The sequence below is a fragment of the Chelonia mydas genome, chromosome 12, assembly GCF_015237465.2.
Source record: "Chelonia mydas isolate rCheMyd1 chromosome 12, rCheMyd1.pri.v2, whole genome shotgun sequence".
NCBI classification, from domain to species: Eukaryota; Metazoa; Chordata; order Testudines; family Cheloniidae; genus Chelonia; species Chelonia mydas.
Genome location: NC_051252.2, coordinates 20,726,502 through 20,748,510, shown reverse-complemented (window position 1 = coordinate 20,748,510; position 22,009 = coordinate 20,726,502). Strand labels below are relative to the sequence as shown.

Below are 22,009 nucleotides of genomic sequence, written 5' to 3'. Positions count from 1 at the left end.
CTAATTCTCCAAACCAAAAGTGTTTAGCTAAGCATCCAAATTTCTGAGTTCTTACCTAACCAAAATAAAAATGGGATAACAGACATTTTAAAATTCATCTATTGTAAAGTTTATGTTTATATATTGTGTTTCCCCTTTTTGACTCTAATGTTCCAGTTGATTGATGATGAATTCTGGTATTGTCTTTGATGAAATCTTGTTCATTTACAAAGAATGTGTAAAGTCCTGCTTCTCCAAATGCAGGAAGAATCAAAACCATGGAATAGCTTCTTTGTGCACAGCCACAAGCCTCTTTAGCCAGTACCAGACCCAAAAGTGCTCTCTTTAGCTTCCCCTGGGGTCACACTGTGTTTGCAGGTGCTGCTTGGATTTCTTCAGACTGTTTCTGTCATTCTCTGGTTTTGTGTTCTCACACATACACACAAAATTGAGCCAAAAGCCCTTTCTTCTGTACAGTCCAAAACTCCTGAGTGGGTTCACATAATCCTTTTTTGTTCGGTGGAGGCTTGTGATTATCTTATCCTTCGAGTTATGTTATCTGAAGGGTGTATTCACACCCATCAATCTGAGTAAGGTTTAAACTCAGACCATGATGAGGATTCATCCTGCTCATAAAAATGTTATACAAAGAGATTCAATACTTTTTTTAGCATGAGATTTTCCATTTCAACCATAAGTTAATACTAAGAATGCTTAACTACAGGAACAAAAATTAAGAAAGTTAAACTTAGTAACATTTTTTACTTCTATCTAAATGATTTTGTCATACTCAGAGCTCTTGCCTATCCTTCCAATTTAGCAATGCATATAGCATGTTGGCAAACTGACCATTGCCCAGTACTGTAATTCTGCAAGGACTTGGCCCCACTCATCCTAAAAGGAATGTCACTTTCTGTCTATATATAAAGGTTGATTAAATGAAAGTGAGTCCCCTAGTCCTGGATGCTGAATTCTCACCATGTTGTATGCTAGAGAACAATTGATTTTCCAGCATATGTTGCAATAGATGCCATATATGACAAAGCAGGATTGAGCCCTGATTATCTAGCTAATGAAAATGTGAGATGACGGGAGTTTTCTACTTGAGCTGTACAATTTCCTATTTCCATGCTGAGGGTACTCACAGTTTATGAAACCCACCCTGGATACACGCATTATCAAAATACTCTCTCTCATCTTTCATACAAAGGTACAGTGAGCCATTCAATTGCCTTTGATCGTGCTAATAGCTATTTTGATCTCGCTCACATTTTTGCCCTCCAGACTTTATCCCATGATATCAATAACTAAAATTCTGACTTTAACCATTTCAATTGAGTACACAGATTATATTTAAAGTATTTGAAATGGATTACTGGAATTTAAAACAATGATGACACCAGAAATGCCTGTCACCACAATACACAATAATTTAACATGAAAAGCCTGGTTTTCTTCTGCTGGAATCAAAGCCCCTCCCTCATCCCCTAGATAATAACTAGTTTTAAAAATATATAGCTTTAGTCTTTGAAAACAGAATGAACCAAGTTCAGCCATCAGTTCATTCCTATTGTACGGTGAACCACTACAGCATTCCCATTTTCACCATACTAGAGAAAATTGCCATTTTAAAAATTTTGCTGGGATGTTGTTATATCTCAGATAATGCTAGCTAAAAGATTCACAAAGCAAAGTAATGGATTACCAGCTCACATGTTTAAATGTAATGCTCTTTCACGCCCTGATCCTGTAAGCACTTACATGTGCGTAAAAGTTCTCCCAACTATATAAGCATTTTTAGGATTTAGCCCTCAGAATTTATTTCTCCCACTAGAAATATTCTTGTAAGTGTATCTTACACATATGGTCAATTGACAAATTCTAGATAGTCAGCTATAGATTGTTTTGATTCTAAGTGACTCGTAAACAAGTATCACTGAGGAAACTTTACAGAATACACACTGAATTTGTATTAAATATTGTTCTTATTGTGGTAGCTGAAACTGTTTAACTACGGTTGTTATAAGCATAATACACTCCTGTTAAGAAATAGAGAACACCAGACTACTGAACCTTTTCAGGGTCATTAAACAGCTGTAAACATTATTACAAAAATAAACCAGAGATTTCATGCTTACATTTTAGCCCAGAGCTGGGTGTGCTGAGCAAGTACATTTTTTTCATCTTTTACAATCAACGCTGGTGACATTTGGGCATCCAAACAAATTACATCACAAATATTACTGAGGGTGGGTAGGATACTGAGTGGTTTATTTGCCAGATGATTAATACACAAACAGTAGGGCAGTGTGGTTGACCTATTCTTCTTTGACTGATTTGTAGGCAATACAAAAAAAAAAAAGAAAAGACATAGCTGGAAATAGTTAAATCTTAACAGAAATGTATGTGGCAGGGTGTTCATTTATATTTAAAAGCATCATTACACTGCTATCCAATCTGATAGAACACAAAAAACATTAGGCCAGGTTCTGCTCTCATTTATACCCATTTAAAACTTCATGCACTTCAGTGTAGTTATTCCAGATTTACACTGGTGTGAGAATCTGGCCCTGGGTGTATACATTTTTTTCTAATGTAATTAGATTTAAGAAATATGGGGGCAAGGGCGTATTCTTGCAAAACGCAAAGAAAGCATTGATTTTCAACATAGGTTAGTTTTACTTACTTATGGAAATGTTATTAAAATCCATTTTAGTAATGCGGTGACTGCGCAACTAGGTCAGTGAAGTTTGAGAACAGAGACTAATCTGCAAATTTATTGGGATTGATAGCAATCTTCCAATACTAAACAATCAATACTATAATGAAAACAAAAGAAAACATATGACAAAACTATAGGCTAGATTTTATAGCACTCATTAACCAAACTCTTCACTGAGTTCAGTTGGTGTTCTGCTTTAAAAATGATGTTACAATGATGACCCTACGCTTCCAGGGTAATTTCCATATATTAGAGAGTAGATACAATAAGGGGTTTCCAAAAGTTACCTTAAAAATTATATTCTTTAACAAAACCAGAAAGAACTTCTATGAGGCTACATTTTTTTTTTCCCATTCTGAATTGGGAAGACCATTTAGTTTCTAAAATACTAGAGGCTACTTTCCAGCTTGTGAGGCATTTTGAACCTTAACCGACAAGTGAAGGATTATGAAACGATCTTGATTGTAGTTTATAAACTACAGTGATTTATAAGACATTGAGAGAAGAGGAGAGGCATTTATAAATCTGATTCTCACATTACAATAGAAAGATTAGAAGAATGCAGAAAGTTGTTTAATTTATTGTTACTTTACTTGTGACTTAGCAAAATCTCCTTTTCTCATGAATTTATTCTATTTTATTGTGTGTATATTTTAAAAGGTAGGATCCAAACACAAGAAAGATAAATAATTGGTGCTGAAAGTTCAGTAACTCAAAAACATTTTTCAGAAATCCTGTTCCGTTGCATGTTGTTGGTTGTTTTTTGGCAGGGTTTGTTTGTTTGTTTATTTATTCAGGAAAACGATGCATAAAAGTGTTTTTAGCTATAAGCAAGCATTCACATTTTAATTTATTTTCAGTAATTTCTTTTCACAAGAGTCATCATGATAATGACACCAAGATGCAAAACTGGACTGAATTTGTGGAATGTTTAATGAAATTGAAGTTTTGTTTTTTGTTTTGTTTTTCATAAATGCATTTACTTTTACTTCCATATAATTCCGAATGTGAAAGACTGTTTTAATTCTCCCCAGTTTGGACAACCTCTTGCAGCAGATATCTGATAATTCAGTTCAACTGATTTATCGAAAAAGTGATAGAATAGCCTTGAAATTAAGCTTGTAATGCTCCAACTTTAATATTATATAGTAAAAATAAAAACTCCAGGAGTTATTGCAAAGTTTAGAAATTATTCCCACTTCATCATGTTTTATACATTTTGTGACCATAGAAAGTTAGGTGTTTTAAATCCTCTATTACTATCTGAAGACACTATGCTATTGAAAGAAGAGCTGTAAACCTACAGTACTGTAACTGATTATATTATCTCAATATATATGTATTATAGACTCAATCCTACAGTCCTGACACAAGCAAACTGCTACTAAAGGCACATGTAATTTTTGCTTGGTCAGGACAGTAGGATAGTGCCTCAGGTCCTTACGATTTTAAGGGATGAACAGAGAAGGGTTAAAACCACAAAACTCAATTCACCTACATTTAAAAACAATTTAAATCCAAGCACAACTGACTGCAGCGCTGTGTTGCTCATTTTATTTCCATTTCATAGGGGGCTTAGGATTTGATTTTGTGCAAAACTAAATATAATATAAAATGCACACATGCAATGTAGATCAAAGTATGATTGATTGTGAAATATTCATACAAGATAGCCCAGTGAGATTTTGTTCACAGGGGCACCTGTCAGGAGCATAAGCTTGGATACAAATCATAAAATAAGTACACAAAATTATTATTAAAATCCAGGCATACAATCAGATAGTCAGTTGTCTGAAACTACTGGACTGTAGCCAGCACACTGGCTCAACAGACTAATGCTTTAGTCTTTCCAGCTCCTCAGGGCCCTAGTTCAGTTTCTCCAGCTACTGGTCAGGTCAACTGCCTGTACCTTGTATTGACTTCCCTGGCATTTAATTCTAGGAGTAAAGCAAAAAAACAAGGGAGTCCATAAGTTCCTTTTGACCTAAGCCGCAGAAACATCTGCTGGTTGAGTCATGAGCTGCTTTTTGGCCAAGTTTAACAGTAACTGATCCTGTTGTGGATCAGCTCTCTCAGCAGTAGGTGTCACTGCAATAAATAGATGGATTTCAAGGGACAGAGATACATATTCCCAGTGAAAATGCAAAACCAGAATATCTCTGAGCCAACGAGTTGTTTTGAAATTGGTGTATTTGCCCATTGAGATGATTTTTATTTCTATATGAAAGACTAAAATTTTGGTTTCTGGGGAAAGGATATTGCACCAAGTGGGATGGCCAACAAAAAAAAAAAAGTCATTTTGCCATTTACTCTTGTGTTATAAAGAGCCTTTAATTTACATTCATCACATCCCTGAAATCCCAGTTCTAGTAAAAAAAAAAAAAAAAGAAGAAAAAAAAAGACAGTTAAAGTTACATATGTTTTGAAAATTCTCTCTTACAAATTAAGTCATTTTCTCTAGTGGAACAAAAGACCCAGTTATATTAAAATACACTGCATGCTCAACTACCGTTTTAGGACTGATCAAAGATCACAAAGTTAGCCCATTTGTTAACAAATTAAGAAATACATTCCCTACCAAATCTGCACACAGCAGGAGAAAGAAAATATTTAATGGCTGTCAAAAACAAAAAGAAGAAAATAAGAGCTCTCATCTACAAATATAATAGTAGCACATAATTTGAAAAAATCTATAACCAATTCATATTTAAAATAGAAAATATGATATGCCACATGATGCCACAGACTGTTCAGCCAAGATCACACAACAATATTTTGGGCCCTTTTCAAACAGTTTGTGGGGAATTAGGGTTGTTCCAAGATACTTGCTGTCAATTTAGACAGTGGACAACACAATACACCATCAAAATTGTGGGCAGTACAAGTTATTTACTACCTGTGAAACTGACATAGGTATAATCAATATATCAACTACATGCTTAAAAAACAACTGTTTAAGATTTGCTTCTCTTTCTGAAGCAGTATTTAATTCACTTATGCATGTCTCTGATTTGCCACAGATAACTTCAGGTTATGTGATGAGATATGATAGGACATACTGCCAGTGAAATGTATAAATAACACGTCCTTATGAATTTAAAGACATCTCTCTTTTCCAGATGTGCCTAATTACTCCTACACAACAGGTACTTTTATGGGGCTAAAGTAAGCTGCAAGTTTTCAATGGCCAGCACATTTGTAATATGAGTATTACATCACTGTAATCCATACTACATACACATTTCTGGATCCTCAAACGGTCAAAGATTTTGAAACCAGATTCAGCCAAGAGGTGCTTGCATGGATGCTGCCTTAGGAAAGTTCCCACAGGCACAGAGACTATTCCTGAGTATGACAGCTCCACCCCCTCGCCCTCTCCCCAGCATTGTTAGTGACCCTGGAAAGCTGTATGAACTAATAAGTACTTCCGTCCCCTTCTGTCAGGATCTACAGCTCCATCGGAATGATCAGCATATACTGCAATGATGCAATCGGGAATAATATCAACGGACTGTATGTCCAAATGTGTCTGTATAGATTCTTTGTCCTTGCCTGGGTCACTGGCATGTCCCTGGCCAAACTGCTCCATTCTGGAGGCCAATGAGCCAGTGAGCCATGGGAGGAGAGGTGAAGGCATGGTGCACTATATTCAGGAGGGGGCTGTCATGTAGAACGTGGCACAGGGTTCAGAATAGGAGTGGGACATGAAAGGGGTGTCTAGTTGCATGGCTTCAGGGGAGCAGTAGAGGTAAGGAGCAAAAGGAGAAGCAGAGAGGAGCTAAGTTGTTCCAGTCTTTGAAGCCAGTATATTCAGGCATCAAGTAAGCACCATTATGTATAAAAACATGAAAAATATCTAGTTACAGTTAAAGTGAGCACTAACTGCCGTAGCTAATTATATATAATTATGCAATTATGTAATCAATGTATGGGTAATAGATTAGATTTGAGTTGTAGGTTTAAGTGGTAAAATATAAATAGCATCACACTATAAGGGTATAGGATTAATAACTGTGTACCCCGATAAGTGTGCATTACGTATATAAGTAAGATAAGGCTATAACGCAAGGCCTACAGACTTGAGGTTTGCAAGATATGTAGCCTGGCCACAGAAGGCATCGGGCCTGAAATAGTTTGGTATGACTAGATGACAGAGAGAACCCTGTATCAAGAAAGTGTAAGATTACTGTAAAAGATGTGTTAAATGCTGATGTTCTGGAAACTAGACAGCAATAGACTGCAAAATGTACTGCAATTTACCAGTTAATACCGCAAGATGCCTGATAGTAACATTTTGGAGGATTTTGTAATAACTCAGGTTGTTACGGTAACTCATTGATGTAGATGCCAATGCAAATAAGGGGTCTGGGGATAGCCTATGAGAAATGGGGCACCCTAAAATTCATAATGTGCAAAAGTGCCAATAAGGAAAAGGGGGTTGACATTTGTGCATAGTATGCGTAGCATAGTGGGTCTAAAAGAAATTCAGGATAAAAGGTGTTGCCTAGCCTTAGTGAGTAGGAAAGCACATCAAGAACCACTCAACAGGACAGGCACCTGACAATCATCTTTCTCATCTCAATGTTTCCCCAGGTCAAGTGAGTATGAAATCACTGATGCTGGACATTACATGGTTAGTTTCTGTCTGTATGTATGTTTTTGTGGCATTATTCATCTGCTTAATGAAACTATTAATAAAAGGATATTTAATAACTTGTGCGTATATTACTTGTGGTCACTCTTCCTTGTGGCCTCCTATAATCTCCAAACCTGATATTTCTAATGGTGCTTTTCATCCAGCTAATGCTGATACTGTACTCCAGGGAACTTGAACCTTTGGCACAGGTCACGGTGGGTTAAAATGCCATTGGTAATACCAACTCAAATGGCTACAATGAGAAATTAACCATCTCATAAGAATTAAATTTTCGCAGTCAGCAACATCCATAGATTGATGGTCGTTTCTTCACTGTCTTGTCTTTCCCCCTAGCAGCTATTCAAACTAGGTCATATCAGTTAGACTGTTATAGAACTTCAGGGATCTTCTGATTTCTAACTTCACGAACAAGTGCACCCTTTCAGCAGCAGGCAAATAAACTGACCTACCTCAAAGCCAAACTTCTAGTCAATCCTCCAGACAAATGTTCATCACAAAAGCTTTACTTAAACAAACCTTGCCCTAGTCTAGAATCCCTCTGCCCAGCTACATACACATAGCCCTTGGGAAGTTGCCTATCCAGAATGGGATAGTGCTTTACACTCCAGTTTTTCTACCTCAGAAACTTAAGACTGGTTGGAAAATGGTCCTCATTTTTGACAGAAAACTGCTTTACTAACAAAACAAAAATGTTCCTGGAAAGTACCCGCTTTCCTCAAAAAAAAATATTTTTTGTCAGACAGCTGAAACCTTTACATTTAAAAAATTGTTAGGTTTTGGATAAAATGTTTGGTTTTCCCATTTTCATTTTTTGATAAAAGTCAATATATTCTTCTGAAAATTGAATTTGTTTTCATTTTCATCAAAATTTCCCTCCGAAAGAAAAAAAATTCCCAAGTAGCTCTAAGAAATACATTTTCTTAACTTCTTTCTGCTACTATAGTAAACAGAAAGGAGGACATTTCAAGAGGTCCATTAACTAACCCAAACACTAAAATATATTATATGAATTTTCCTGAATGATAAGGCCTACCATACTGCTACTATAGTGTTTTGGGCCACTGCTGTAGAATATTAAACAGCAGAACAGTATAGTATATTGTGAAAACTGAGGATTTCTTTACTAGGAAAATGGCTCAAACCAGTGGAGCGTGCTACAGGAACTCAGGGCTTGTCTATGTGCTACGTGGAACCGAAATAACTAAATCAGATGTAATTCACACCTTTAATTATTTCAGTGCCAGTCTCTGTGCAGGCATCCTTTATTTTGGAATAAGAGTACCCTATTTCAATATAACTTAAGCCAGTAAAAAAGCAGATGTTTCAGCCAGCAGCAAACAGATTAATGCAATATATTTTCCAGATTAATGCAATAAATTATTCTGGATTCCTTTAGGTTCAGTCTTTCCGTTCTTCCCCACCATATCTAGAATGAACCATATGTCCACATAACATTCTGAGAGATGGAATCTTCATCTCATTGACTACCCAAGAGGGAGTTTGTCATCTGTGTTCCTCTAATCACAGGCAGTTGCACTGGGTCCTGGGTCAATCCAAGAAAGAGTTATGGCCCCACTACATCCTCTTTCCCATTAGAAAACAGGCGAATGCCCTGCCTAGGAAACAGGAAGGGTGAATGTGGGGATATTTATCAAGCTACTTGGTGTGACTTGGCAAGGATGGTATTTGGGATGTTGGGCTACTGGTAAAAGTTGGTGAATCTAATGGTGTCAACACCAGCAATACAGGAATCTCTTCTTATGCAAGCACCCAAGTGCAGAAGAGGGGCCTTGACTAGGTGCCTCTTCCAGCAAACAAGTTTCCCTCTGATGATTAGCAAATGTTCCTGTGAAAGCAGGACTTTGAAGAGAGCATTCTCAGCATCTACTCACATCAAACAGAGAAACATCTATCTCCTGCCCATCCCCTAACTCATGCACAGAACTTAATATAATGAAGGTGATTGTGTCCCCTGGTTTACCATGATGTTTGTTGACCCTAGATGCAGCTGGCCATGGATGTGTCCTGAAGTGTTATTTTTAAATGTATTAATTTGGGGGTGAAACCTCTTTAACTGGCATATGTCCTATTCTGCAATATATTTCCACTAGCTATTCTGGGCAGGCATAATATGGATGATGAATTATCCATACTCATCCATTTCATGCTGGTATTCTGATATTTTGTATATCTATACTGCTTCATCAAGTTACCCAGTGTGACCACAATGGACAGAGATAGGGTCAAGGGCAGAAACACTTTAGCATACTGTGAGCACAGCAACAGCTGGGTACCATAACTTTGTGAAAGCTTATGCCTGAAAATCCCTGAGGCTAAGCACTCAATTTCAAAGCACATAGGCAAAATTACACAGCCAGAGCAGGGGCCAAATTTTCAAACTCTTGAAAATCCTGCCACAGCCTTGAAAATGCTCCCAGTTTTAAAAGCATGCCTAACTGCACATTCTCTTACCTCATTGTGAAAATATCCCACTCTGCACTTGACTTAAATAGACATTACACCCTCTGTAACAGAGCCAGGTGAATCCAGGCCTCCTGACTTTCATTGCTCAGTTCAAGAAGCTAGACATCTCTCTTCCACTGAACATAAATGACTGCTGTGAAAACTAGATTTTTAACCTGTGCTGAGCCTGCCAGCACAGAATTTCTGATAGTTGCCAGTCTCTCCCTCCCACACCTCTTCCCTCTCTCCCTTCTCCAAAACACGGACATGACAACAAAAGAGACTACAGTGTAGGTTTGTCTTCTAGATAGGGGTGCAGTGGTCCCTACATATGAACTACATGTTCTCGTTTCCCAATTACTGGAATGAATTTATTTTTAATGATAATTTCCAAAAAAAGAATGTGTTACAAATCCTGAGTTGGAAAGGGGGATCCCAGTGAGAAAGTACAGAGAGGTTTGCAGCCATTTCAGCAGAGGTGCAAGGAGCGGAAGAGGAATGTGAAGCGGCAGGGTTGCTGGACTGCAGCAGGTGGATCAAGGGAAGATAAAGCACCTGGACTCATGGCAGCAATGACGCCTTGTATATTTTTGATCTTCAAAAGACAGAACCCAGCAAATTCTTTGCAGAGTTCCATGGAGAAAGAGATGGAGGGAGGAAGCTCAACAATCATTTATAGCAACATTATTAGCAATAAATAGCAAAGTTATACTTAATTGTCACCCTAGAAAAATGGAACACTGGAAAATACAAATCCTCTTTATAGTTTGGTCTTCTGGTCTGTGTATACCTCTATTGATACAATTTATCACTGTTGTTGTCATTTAATGTTATTAATTGATCATTGTCATGAACACAACAGTGGAGCTGATAACTTTAGAAGCCACTAATACTTCCTGTTACGCTTTCACATTGAGATAAGTGGTGTAGTCTTACAAATGTGGGGTTAGCTGTTGCAGTACACAGCAAAAACACACATGGCTTGATCTGCAACTGCTATAATCATACGTACCCAGCGGTCAGAGAATATTAATACAACATGTTTTCCCCCTGCCCCTCCAGACTACTATATTAGAGAAACAAAAATGGTCAATCAACATTGCTGTCATTAATACTATTCCTTTCAATGGCTACTTGAATTGGTAGACAATACTGAACATGAACATTTGTACCAAATGCAATTGACTTTGGGAATACTTTTCTTTATTTCCCTAGCTGTTGTTAAAATGGTCTCTAACCTGGCTAATATTATTTTGCCTCATAACTTTGCCTTTCCTTCTCAATGACCTAGGGACAAGGAAATGATTATGATATCAACAAGTCACAATAAGGGGTCAAAATCAGCCTTTGGTTACACCTGTGCCATCCCACTGAAGTCAGTGAGTGAAACTTGTGAGGAATAAATGTCACCCTATAATTTCATTGCAGGATCAAGCAGAGGAAACAGAATGACTATACATATCCTATATGAAGGAAGACACTGGTATAAGCAAAGATTATGGTAAAACAATCTATGTAAATTTAGATGCAAATCTGGTGTGGGCTTCAGTATCCCAATAAGATGCTAGTGTAGTCCTGAGTGTTGTGTGGGCATCCTTGCTTTAGCTCTAATCATTATGAAACAGGCACAGAAAACCTTCCAGATATGTCTAAGATGGATAAATGAGGTTGATTGCTGCTGCTTTTTTAAAAGAATATAATACATTTGAAAGATATCCGTGGGATAAAAGGCCTTTACACATTTTTTTTTGTTAATTACAATATTCTGGGTGTCTGACTGAAGTCAGAGAAACTTTCTCATTCATGGCTGATAGGTGAGTGGCAACAACACTGACAAATTAGGTCTGATAAATGCAGTCACAGGATGACAGACACTGGCAGGTTCAATTATGGTTGCAAAGTCAGTGGGAAGAAGGACTCTGCTAACTGGAATACTTTCTTAACAGCCTACTCTAGCCAAGTCTAGTAAGGTTCTGACCAAACCCTTTAGCATGACTGACAGTATTCGTAGAGGCTATTGCCCTATAATAGGTTGAGAAAAGCTGAGGAGTTCTGATCGCAAAAACCACAGATTAAAATACAGTACTCTGCTATAATAGTTTAGAAAATAACATGCAAATAAACATTAAGCTACTTTCACTGAGAGAACTTCAGGGGCTTCTGAGCAGAGCTATGCATAGCTCTGCGACTTGAGTTTATTTTCTCTCATTCTTGTAAACCTTCCCTACGTTTTAATTTGAAGTACTCACACATGCTGAATTTTGCTCCAAATTTTTTAACCCAGAAACTCAAAGGAAAATTTTGTTGGAATCTATTTGAGCTGGTTTTTTTGCATAGCAATATGAAAACTGCAAAGCTTGCATGATTTTAGCCCTAAAACAGAGTAACTGGACAGGTTCAAAAAGCTCAGGGGCCCTTTTAAGAAATCTGGGTTGAGTTTCGAGTGCCTAACCAAGGACATAGTAGGTGCTCTCTCACTTGTTTCAGTGGGAGATGGGGCCTCATCACCTCATGGGATTGGGCCTCAAGAGCCTCACAGCAGTGACTTTTAGGGGCTTGGGTTTCCTTTGCCAAACTCTACTCATGAGCTGTCTGGACAGAACTTTAAGACTACATTGCATTGTTTCTAAAACTCCTCACTGGTTTCACTGGGAATTTCACCTGAGTAAGAAGTATATTGTTTTTAGGTTAAGGTTCTGTATCTATAGTGGTGCATATATTGAGTATTATTAAATCTCTTTTTTAATTAAATGTAAGTTTATCCACAATTAATGACATTTCCTAATCCTGCACAGGCCAGATATTTTGATTTGAACTGAAGAAGCATGAACAGGGCATATTTAGTAAGTTCTAATTTCTCATTTCTCAGTGCAGATTTATCCATGTATCATAGAGCTGTTTAGACAAAGCAACAGTCTCCCTTCCAGCTTTCAACTATGAGAAATATAAAAACACATTCTTTCTCAACTTTAGACCTTTGGCTTTTATTTTCCTCATGGCATTTTTATGGAAAGCATTTTGTGTTTTCAAAAGGCTTCTTTGTACTTTTTCCACATTTTCACTAAATGATGTAGAGGGGCATGTATTTAAAATATTATAATATTGAAAAATGTAGGCACTTTGAATGAGTATAGTTATTCATTTATAACCCCAGCTTACAAAATGCCCATATCGTGTATCCTTTATCCAACAGCAGACACTTTTAGTTTCAGTCACAGTGATTAACAATATGTTATTGATATGAATTTAGGGAACTGTCAGCAAGCAGCTCAACTTTCAGCTCATCGGTTAAGGTGAATGTATGCACAAAATATACCTTTACATCTTTTATATGAAAGCTTGCATAGATGCCAGTATCCTCACCAGCTTCTGTAGTGAAGTAACAAGAAATATAAATATTGTCCCTTCACTAATGGCCCAGCCTTGTGCTCCATACAAAACCAAAATACTCCACTGGTTTCACTGGGAATTTCACCTGAGTAAGAAGTATACTGTTGAGAAACAGGGGTGAAGTTCACCTCTCACTGAACAAAGTAAGTGAGACTTAGGCAGGTAACTCTAGGGGCTACCCCAGCTGACAGGCAGTGAAATCCCTCCACAGCAGCTAAACCAGCCTATTCAGTTACTAGCCCTCTGCATTCTTATGAAGAAGTTTGGGGCTCACCTAGACCCACACCATACAGGCTTATCAGGGCTCACCATAGAGTCCTTCATACATGGAGAAGACCACCTGCAGAGCCACTGCACCAGAGCTCGGTCACAAAGAATCAAAGTGGGGCTGAACTGGTGTCTGAGGCTTTGTGCATCCTCTCTGCACTAAGGAGAACTTCACTTTAAATGCAAACGTGACCAAGCCTTGCATTATAAACACGTAAAACTCCTCCTTTGCTTTCAATCACTTGCCAGTAGAGGAAATAAAGTTAGCGCAATTAAAAAAAAAGTCCAGTGTATGAAAGTTTTAATTTTTAAGTCATGTTAAAGATTTTTAAAAGATAATGAATAAACAGGAACATTAGAATTGTGAACAAGGAAACTAAATGGTACAACCCTCCACACCTTAAGAAGCCACTGTTTTGCAATGGTGTTTTTAAAACTAGTTTCTACATCGGTTTACAAGCTTTAATAATAAAGGAGTATGTTGTACTATTAGATGTTTGTCACTTGTTTGTCTGACGAAGAGAAACAACAGGCTGCTGCAAGAGTTAGCACAGTTGGGTTTTTTTTTTTCCTAAATGATCAGAGAGAGTACTGTACTTTAAGGATGTTCCTTACTTGCTCTTAAAAGGGTAAAACTAAATATTCTTCTAGCTATTCTATGCCTGCCATATAAGTATTATGCTGTTACAGATTTCAAAAGGTTAGCTTCAATGAACCTGACATCAGTATAACCCAAAATAACCCATTCAAGAGAAAAGTAAGAAATAATTGCTGTTTTCTCTTTTTTTTCCCTCAGCTATATTGCTATAATGATTTTGCATAACAGATTGAACAAAGTGCTGTTGTGACAGGTGGTAGAATTCAGCTAGTAAGCACAGAGACAGGGTTCAATTTAGTTTGTGAATCCTTTAATTGTTGTGCAGCTAATTAAAGAAGGTTCTTTACACTCGCAAGTGTTTACCGTTGCTAGTATGCATACATGAAAAATTAAATTGTGCCTTCAAGGGCTGAGAACTATAGAAAAATCATAGCTGATTCTGCAACATGCTTACCAGCTCAGAATAGCTGCTTTTCACAATTGGAATTTGTAAAACTTTTTGCTAAGCAAATATAGAGCTAATTAGAAGTGTTCGTTGGACCAATTAACATTTAAATAAATAAGCCATATTGCACATTTCACAGTCTTTATTTAATGATGCTTCTTAACTCTTTGGAAAGATTCCTTTAAGTACAAATAAGTTGACATAAAAATGAAAGACAAAAATAACACCATAACAGTATATTCTATGCTTTTTTCTTTTTGCCTTGAAGTCTTCACTAAAACTCTCTACCTGTTACTGGGGAGACAGGGGGGAAGGAACACAAATCTGGTTCCTTCTTTCATCTTGTCAAGTTACCTTTCCACCCCTTTGAATGCAAACAGCAAAACATATTTGATTACTATTTAAAGTGTTATGATAGCTCTGTTTGTTTACTTACGGTTTTGCCCCATGGTACAGAATCTGTTTTAGAAAAATCCTGCTTTTATCTTGTAAAATGGCCATGCCTGGCAAAGGGATGGGTGTTCTTAGAAGTTATTGCTACTGGGGCAACAACCAAAAGCAGCGGCTTTGAGAGTTGCACATAGGTGAAGACGTGAAAGGTAAAGTACTTTCTGGTTCCACTGTTAGTACTCCCAACCTTTCTAAGTACAAAAACGATTGTGTTATTTTTATACCTAACCCCAAGGCCACAAATGTCTGTTTCTTAGGGGGTAAGTGATATTTTGCTTTCAAAACAAATGTCTTCTAATTTACCAGCCCCTTTAATCATTCAGTCCTTCAAGATAGTATCAAGCATGCATTTTCTCTCTCTCTAGCCAACTTCTTTCCAACTCTTTTCCTAACATAAAGGTTACATTAAAACAAGGAAGAGGCTTCTTGTTACTTTTCTCCAAGAAGCAGTATGGTACCATGTAATCATGCTAAGGGCGAATATAGGTGGTCTCATTCTTGACCTTGGCTTTCAGCACAAAAAACCAAATTAACAAGGACCAATTAACATTTAAATAAATAAGGAAGATTAACGAAGAATACTCTGAATACCTAGAGGGACAAAATAAAACAAAAACAATACAGTAACTTCCTTGTTCTGAGGAATTAAAGGCTATGGGCAGGACTCTGTTTTGCTGGGTCGGGAGGTACAAACTGCTCCTTCCTATCAGGGCCTGCTGCATTCCTGAGGGGAGTCAGCCCCACCTGAGGGCAAGCAATGTTCTCACCATTGTCACCACTCAGGGGTTACGCTAGGGGAGAGCAGCTTTAAAACACACAGAAGTCCCACAGAATCTTTAGGGTGGAGACTACCGAAGGATGTACTGAATTGGTACTGCCAGCAGCCGCCCTAACCACCCACCCTTCTCAGCAAGCACCACCTACTTTGTTTGGTAGTGCTGGTCCCCTACAGATCTCCCTAGCAGAAGATGGTGGTGGATGCTGTGACCTTGATGCGCCTCCATGACCATCCCAGGCAGATTTTCCACTCTCAAGGGCCCTCCACATACACAAAGATGCAACCCTCCCATGGTATCATATTCTGCAATCCTTTTGCAATTAAAACTCCCACTGACTACTCTTCATCTCAAAACCTTCCCTTAACACAAGACTACATCCTATCAATAGTACAGGTAACTCTTGGGCCCTTTTCAAAAAACTAAAATATTATTTACCATCTTGGGGATTTGGGTCCAAGGAATTAATTCAGGCTCCCTTCTAACCAAGAGTCACTTTTATGAATAGTTTAGATATGAATAGTTCAGATATGAATAGTTCATGATGATGGTTATCGTATTCTATTTAAATACATAAAAAGACAAAGAATACTTCGCCCTTAAATAGCACTTTCTGTCTGAGCATTTCAAAACTCTGTATAAGTATTAATGAATTTATTATCTTAGCATTCCTGTGATGTATGCACAGTAGGTAACTGGTATTATCCCCATTTTTCAGATGTGGAAACTGATTCATTGCAAGGTTACAGACAGAATTTTTAAAACTGATTGTGTTTGTCCAACTTTTGGGCCAACTTAAGGAGCCTCCAGCTGAGCACCCAAAAACTGAAGCACAGAAAGTAATGGTCACTTTTGAAAATGTTCACCCAACAACTTGTGCAAGGTGACACAGAAATCTGGAGGAATGTAAGGAACACACAACAGATCTCCTGATTCCTAACATTGTACTTTCAACACAAGTTCAAAATCTCCTACATTTGGAAGGCAGATATAGATAGATAGACCATTACACTGCTCAGTGATGGGCGGGAGGAATAATTATATTTTTGCTAGAAGTCAAGAAAAGGTTTTTCTGCAATTTCAAGAATACTTTTAGTTCTAGTCACCTCCAGTGCTAAATCTGAACAGGAAATGGGAGCTTTTTCCCCCCAAAAGAACTTCTCGCTCTTCGTTGGCATCTTTTATATAAAAAGGAGCCACTCAACACCCAGGGTCCTATTCTGACACGGGTCACGCTCCCCTACCTTCATGGCATTTGTCCAAGAAGGTGACGAAATGTGACTATCCCCTCTATCCTACAAAAGTGTAGTGTTTTAGCAACTTGAACTTTTGAACATATACAAGAATATGTTTTTGACAGGAACTGGGGATGATAAGAATAGGCAATGCAAATCCAAACGGAAATCCTGACAAAGGGGAAAATAGGTCAAGCCCAAACAAAAGGTCCATAAGGTTACAAAAGCAAAACTTGAAACATTTCTGGCAAAGTTGGGTGTGCATTAAAACTAGCCCTGGACGGTTTGAACTTATGCAAGTGGCACATGTGCAGCAGACAACTCAAAGGTCTTGTTGTCCTTGGGGCAAGATTTACAGAAGGATGAACTGTTCTTGAACAATTTCTCCAACGTGTTAGGAACAAATATGATTTACTTCCAACATTAGGCATGCATGTCTTCTTGTACCGCAACTTAATGTTTAAACTAATATCTATCATGGACAATTTTGCTGTAAACCAGTGCCTTTTTAGAAAAAATAATCTGATTCCAATGTGCTAGTTGTTTGCAGTTTTCTGTTACAAAGCTTACAAAGAGTGAGCTAGTTAAGATGTATGGTTAAAAAAAGAGAGGAGAAAGAGAAACACCTGTATTATGGTGGGTGTTTTCAAATGACACATTTTTGGCCAGTATTAACTTTTTCTTTTCTAAATGTTTGATGCGGAGGTACTGACGCACGAAGAAACACTTTGGAAGCTTTTAGTTACCCCCACTGGTAGTTGTTGGAAGCAGGGGTAAGGTACCTGAACCAGCATCAGTTATCAATCTATATGCAGTGTTTCTGGGTTCATCTTGCCCACTTCATCCAAAAGTAGAGCTGGTCGGGAATTTTTCAATGAAACATTTTTTTCTATTGAAAAAGGATGATCCACTGAAACCAAAACTGTTTGTGGGAAAGGATTGGTTTCAATTAATTTCCTGTTTCAAAAAAAATTAAAAATCTGAAACTTCTTGTTTTGACATTTTCTAAATAAAAAATTTCCTTCTGTCAGTTCAAAATGACTTTTTGTATTAAAATTTACCTTGATTTAAAATATTAAACATGCACAAAAAATAGACGTGAAATGAAACATTTTGAAATTATTGAGACAAAATAACTCAATCCGAAATTTTTTTTGATTTTTGGTCTGCATAAATTTGTGATTTTGAGTTTTTGTCCCAATTTTTAAATCTCAAAAATTTTCTTAGGAGGGGAAAAAAACCATTTGCCACCAACCTAGCCAAAAGGAAGTTGGTCTAATATGGGGCCTGAGATGAAACAAATGGTGGAAGATTGGAAAACACCATAAGCAGGAGCCATGATCTTGTGGTTAAGGCACTAGACTTTGACTTAGAAGACCTCGGTTCAATTCCTGGATCTGGCAGAAGCTTCCTGTGTGACGTAAGATAAGTCAATTTAATATCTTTGTGCCTCAGTTTCACATCCCCAAAATGGGGATAATAAATTCTTCATTTCTCCTGTCCATTTAGATTTTAAATTCTTTGCAGCGGAGATTGTCGCTTACTTTGTGTTTGCACAGCGTAAAGCAAAATGGGCCCCTGAACTCAGTTGGGCCCTTCGTGGCACTACTTTACTACAAATAACTAAGAAGAGATGACTGAGTACAGAATCTTTACCCCTATCCCAAATAAAACCCTCTGAAGTTGAAGTAAATAGCAAATAATATTAACAGCTATAAAACCACAGTATTTTGCTACCTCTTGTAGTACCTTTGGAGGGGATCAAGGACACATTCACAGCTGAATCACACCGAGAATATTAAAACAAAACTCAAAGTGAAATTCGTCTGACACTGAGTTTTGCTGGTCTGGTTAGAACACATAAATTATACAGACTTTCCATGAAAAACTATAAACTTTTCTGCAGGATCTGTTCACTGAAATGAAGCAGCGCTTGAATTGGCAACAAAATCTTCACACAGCTCCTGGTATCTAAACTTGTGCACTATTCCATACAATGTTAAATGTTCCTTTTAAATATAAACATCAAGGGCCTGACCCAAAGCCCATAGACCTTAACAGAAGTCTTTCCAATGACTTTGATGGGCTTTGACTGAGGCTCAAATCTTTAAACCCCTTCTATGCATGCAGGACAGAACTTGGACCACTGTATGTCATGGCCTACTGATTTAAATAACAGCCAGTTATGTGCCCCAAGCAAGAATTTATCTTTATATTTTCACTACACTTTCTGTACACTAAGGAGAACTTTTCTCCCCCTGTAAAATCTCTTCCAAAAGCTGAAAAACTCACCAAAAATGATGGTCACACCAGCCTATCATTAAAGATAATCTGCAAAAAGTTTTAAAGAAAAAGTAATCAGCCATAATATCAGTGAAGCCAACATGGAAAATAACCATAATCCACAGCTAGAGCAATGCATTGTTCTACAATTTCTCCTACTTCTTCTTTAACAGATCCACAAGTTCTTCTCTGTTCACCTTCTTCCTGCTCAGAGATGCCCCGGTGACCTCAATGTCACTTTTGATTAGCACTGGAACAGCAAGTAAAGGAAAAGGTAAGTTCAGTTTTTTCATTACTAAATGGTCCTCTATGGTTTTCTGAAGGAAAACAAAAAGTAAAACCTCAGTGGTGAAAATAAAAACAAAGGGGAAAAAAACTCCACAGGACTTGGACTTTCTGTTCCACTGAGGGTGCTCACGTACCAACTCAGTGCATTTTGGGCCATGTCAGTGGAGTAAGAAGAACATGATCAGAAAACAAACACAGTATAGACCTAAGAAGGAGAAAAGGGAAAAGTAATAATGTGTTGAAATAATGGCAAATTATGGTTATTTTCCTAATCATTATGGACTTAAAAAAAAAAAATCAATCACTTGCAGGTTATCTTTAAGTTGCTATGGACAACCCATTAACAATTAATGCAGCTTCCTATTGGTGGTGCACCTGCACTACGCCAAGTGATCTGCTCCACATGCCTGATCCGTTCCCAAGGAATGGGACTGATACCCTAAAATAACCCTTTTCTCTGGAGGCAGGCAGAACACAGGGATACCGTGACACACATCCATACACGCTCCCACAAACCCAGCACAAAGCAGGTATGTCTAATTTTAAGTCTACCATCATTGACATACTGAACTCATATAAATTGCTAAATACTTTTCTTCAGCTATAACCATGTCCTTACAGACAGACCTCAAGTCACAAATTATATAATAATGAGAAGTAACATACCTGCAAAATGAACATAAAACACATTTATTTTATAACCCAGTCTGCGGTCAGCTCTGTGTGTTCCCTAAATGAAGGAAAAATATAAGGAAAAGTTTAGACAGTTCCAGAAGTTTGCAATACACACCCATAAGCCTCAAGAAGAATGCCTACAAAATTCGGCCTAATGTATCTGTCCTCACACAGAACAGTTTCAAACACAAGAGCAACTACATTGATTTACAATGAAAAACATATTTTCCTATTGCTCTAAAAGTTCCAGTTCAAATTTCTATGGGCTCCATGTTTATAGTAATGTTACTGGGCCTGCTGCTCATCCTGGAGAGTCTCCCATCAAATGTACCTACAATTTTTCACGTCTCAGTGAGTTTATATTTATGCTGAACTACATTGTCCCCTCTGGAGACCTGTGTAAGAATTCCTAAGGGGTGCCTCCCAAAATGTGACTCAAACAGTGAAAATCATTTGAAGGACTTCCCATACAACAAAGAGCAGAGACTGATGTGGCTGGTCCCAGTGGCAATGGTTAAATAAATAACTAAATAAATATTGATGATGTAAAATGCATAGCATAAGCATATAGGATGCACAATATGGTCACATTAATGTTGCTTTTGGAACCTTCACTTTTGCATTTCCTGATTTTAATGCTGCACCCTTAACCTTGTATTAACATAGGTAAGTCAATGGGACTACATACGTGCATGAAGTTAAGCATGTGCTTAAGTTCCTTGCTGAAGTAAGACCTCAACAGGCAAAGCATCAACAATGCTGGTGACACATGAGGATCAACAGGGTGGGTATTCTTATCTTCAGTGTCTGCATATGGCTTAGCTTTCTTGGTGGTCAGATGGTTATAAATCATTAATTGAAACAAATAAGTTCTATTTCACCAGCTAAACAGGAAACTGAACTGAATCTGCAAGGGGTTTTTTCATTAGACCGGTTTGTTCCATATAGTTCAAATCTCAAGCTGATACAGATCCACAATAGTACAGAGAGTAAGTGGTTAAATGTACCATTTCAAGAAAAATTAACTTGAAGACAAGTTGGTAGAGGGACCATCCCATATCCAAACCACATCAGTATATCACATGGTCTTTTGGGAGCTTACAAAGTTCCAATATGGTTTAGTATGTGCAGGTTGACTGCATAGTGCTCCAAAACATTTCAAGACAGCCTATGTAATCAGTGTTTCGCCAATGGGCAGCTTGCATTCTTGCTGCTTCATCATAAGTACCCTTTTCAAAATTATATTTGTACATGAATCTGACTAAATTCTTAGTTACAAGACTCATTTTGTAAAGGCACTAATTAATGGCCTATACATGGAAGGGAGGTGGGATGGAATAGGATGGCACTGTGCATTATTCTGTTGGCAAGGACATCATTCTAGTAATTAATGTTGGTGTCTTCTTTTTAAAATGGATTAAGCAATATGCACAATTCATACTTTGTTCTGCTCTCTATTTGACTTATTCTAGGGTCTCTCATCTGCTTGAGAGCCGTGTCATCTGTCACTGGTAGTGCAGTGTGGTCCTTCATTTCCAAGTAGGGTTCAATTTTGAATCAGTAAGAGATGTAATAATGTATACAGTATTTGACTTAAATATGCATCACAGACTTTGGCTTTCTGACTAGCTGTCTGAAATGTGCAGAAACAAACAGGAGAATTTTTAAGCTCCTAATTCCTTTCTGAGCTGTCACTAAAGGGGCCATCTCCTCCCATGCAGATGTCCAAAGGAAGGGCGACTAATGAAAAGCTCCCCTTTTCGTACCATTCAGTCAGCCAG

At 37.6% G+C, this 22,009-nt stretch overlaps 1 protein-coding gene across 9 annotated transcripts in view; it reads right to left on the bottom strand.

Moving 5' to 3' along the window:
• ZNF536 (zinc finger protein 536) overlaps window positions 1–22,009 on the bottom strand; it is a 402,112-nt gene that overhangs the window by 228,304 nt on the left and 151,799 nt on the right. For 4 of the 9 annotated variants that reach the window (XM_043526140.1, XM_043526139.1, XM_043526141.1 and 1 more), the window contains one exon: window positions 20,220–20,283. The exons of the other annotated variants lie outside the window; for them this stretch is intronic. The gene's annotated coding sequence lies outside the window, so the exon portion shown is untranslated. The remainder of the gene's footprint in view (window positions 1–20,219; window positions 20,284–22,009) is intronic. 9 annotated transcript variants of the gene reach the window in all.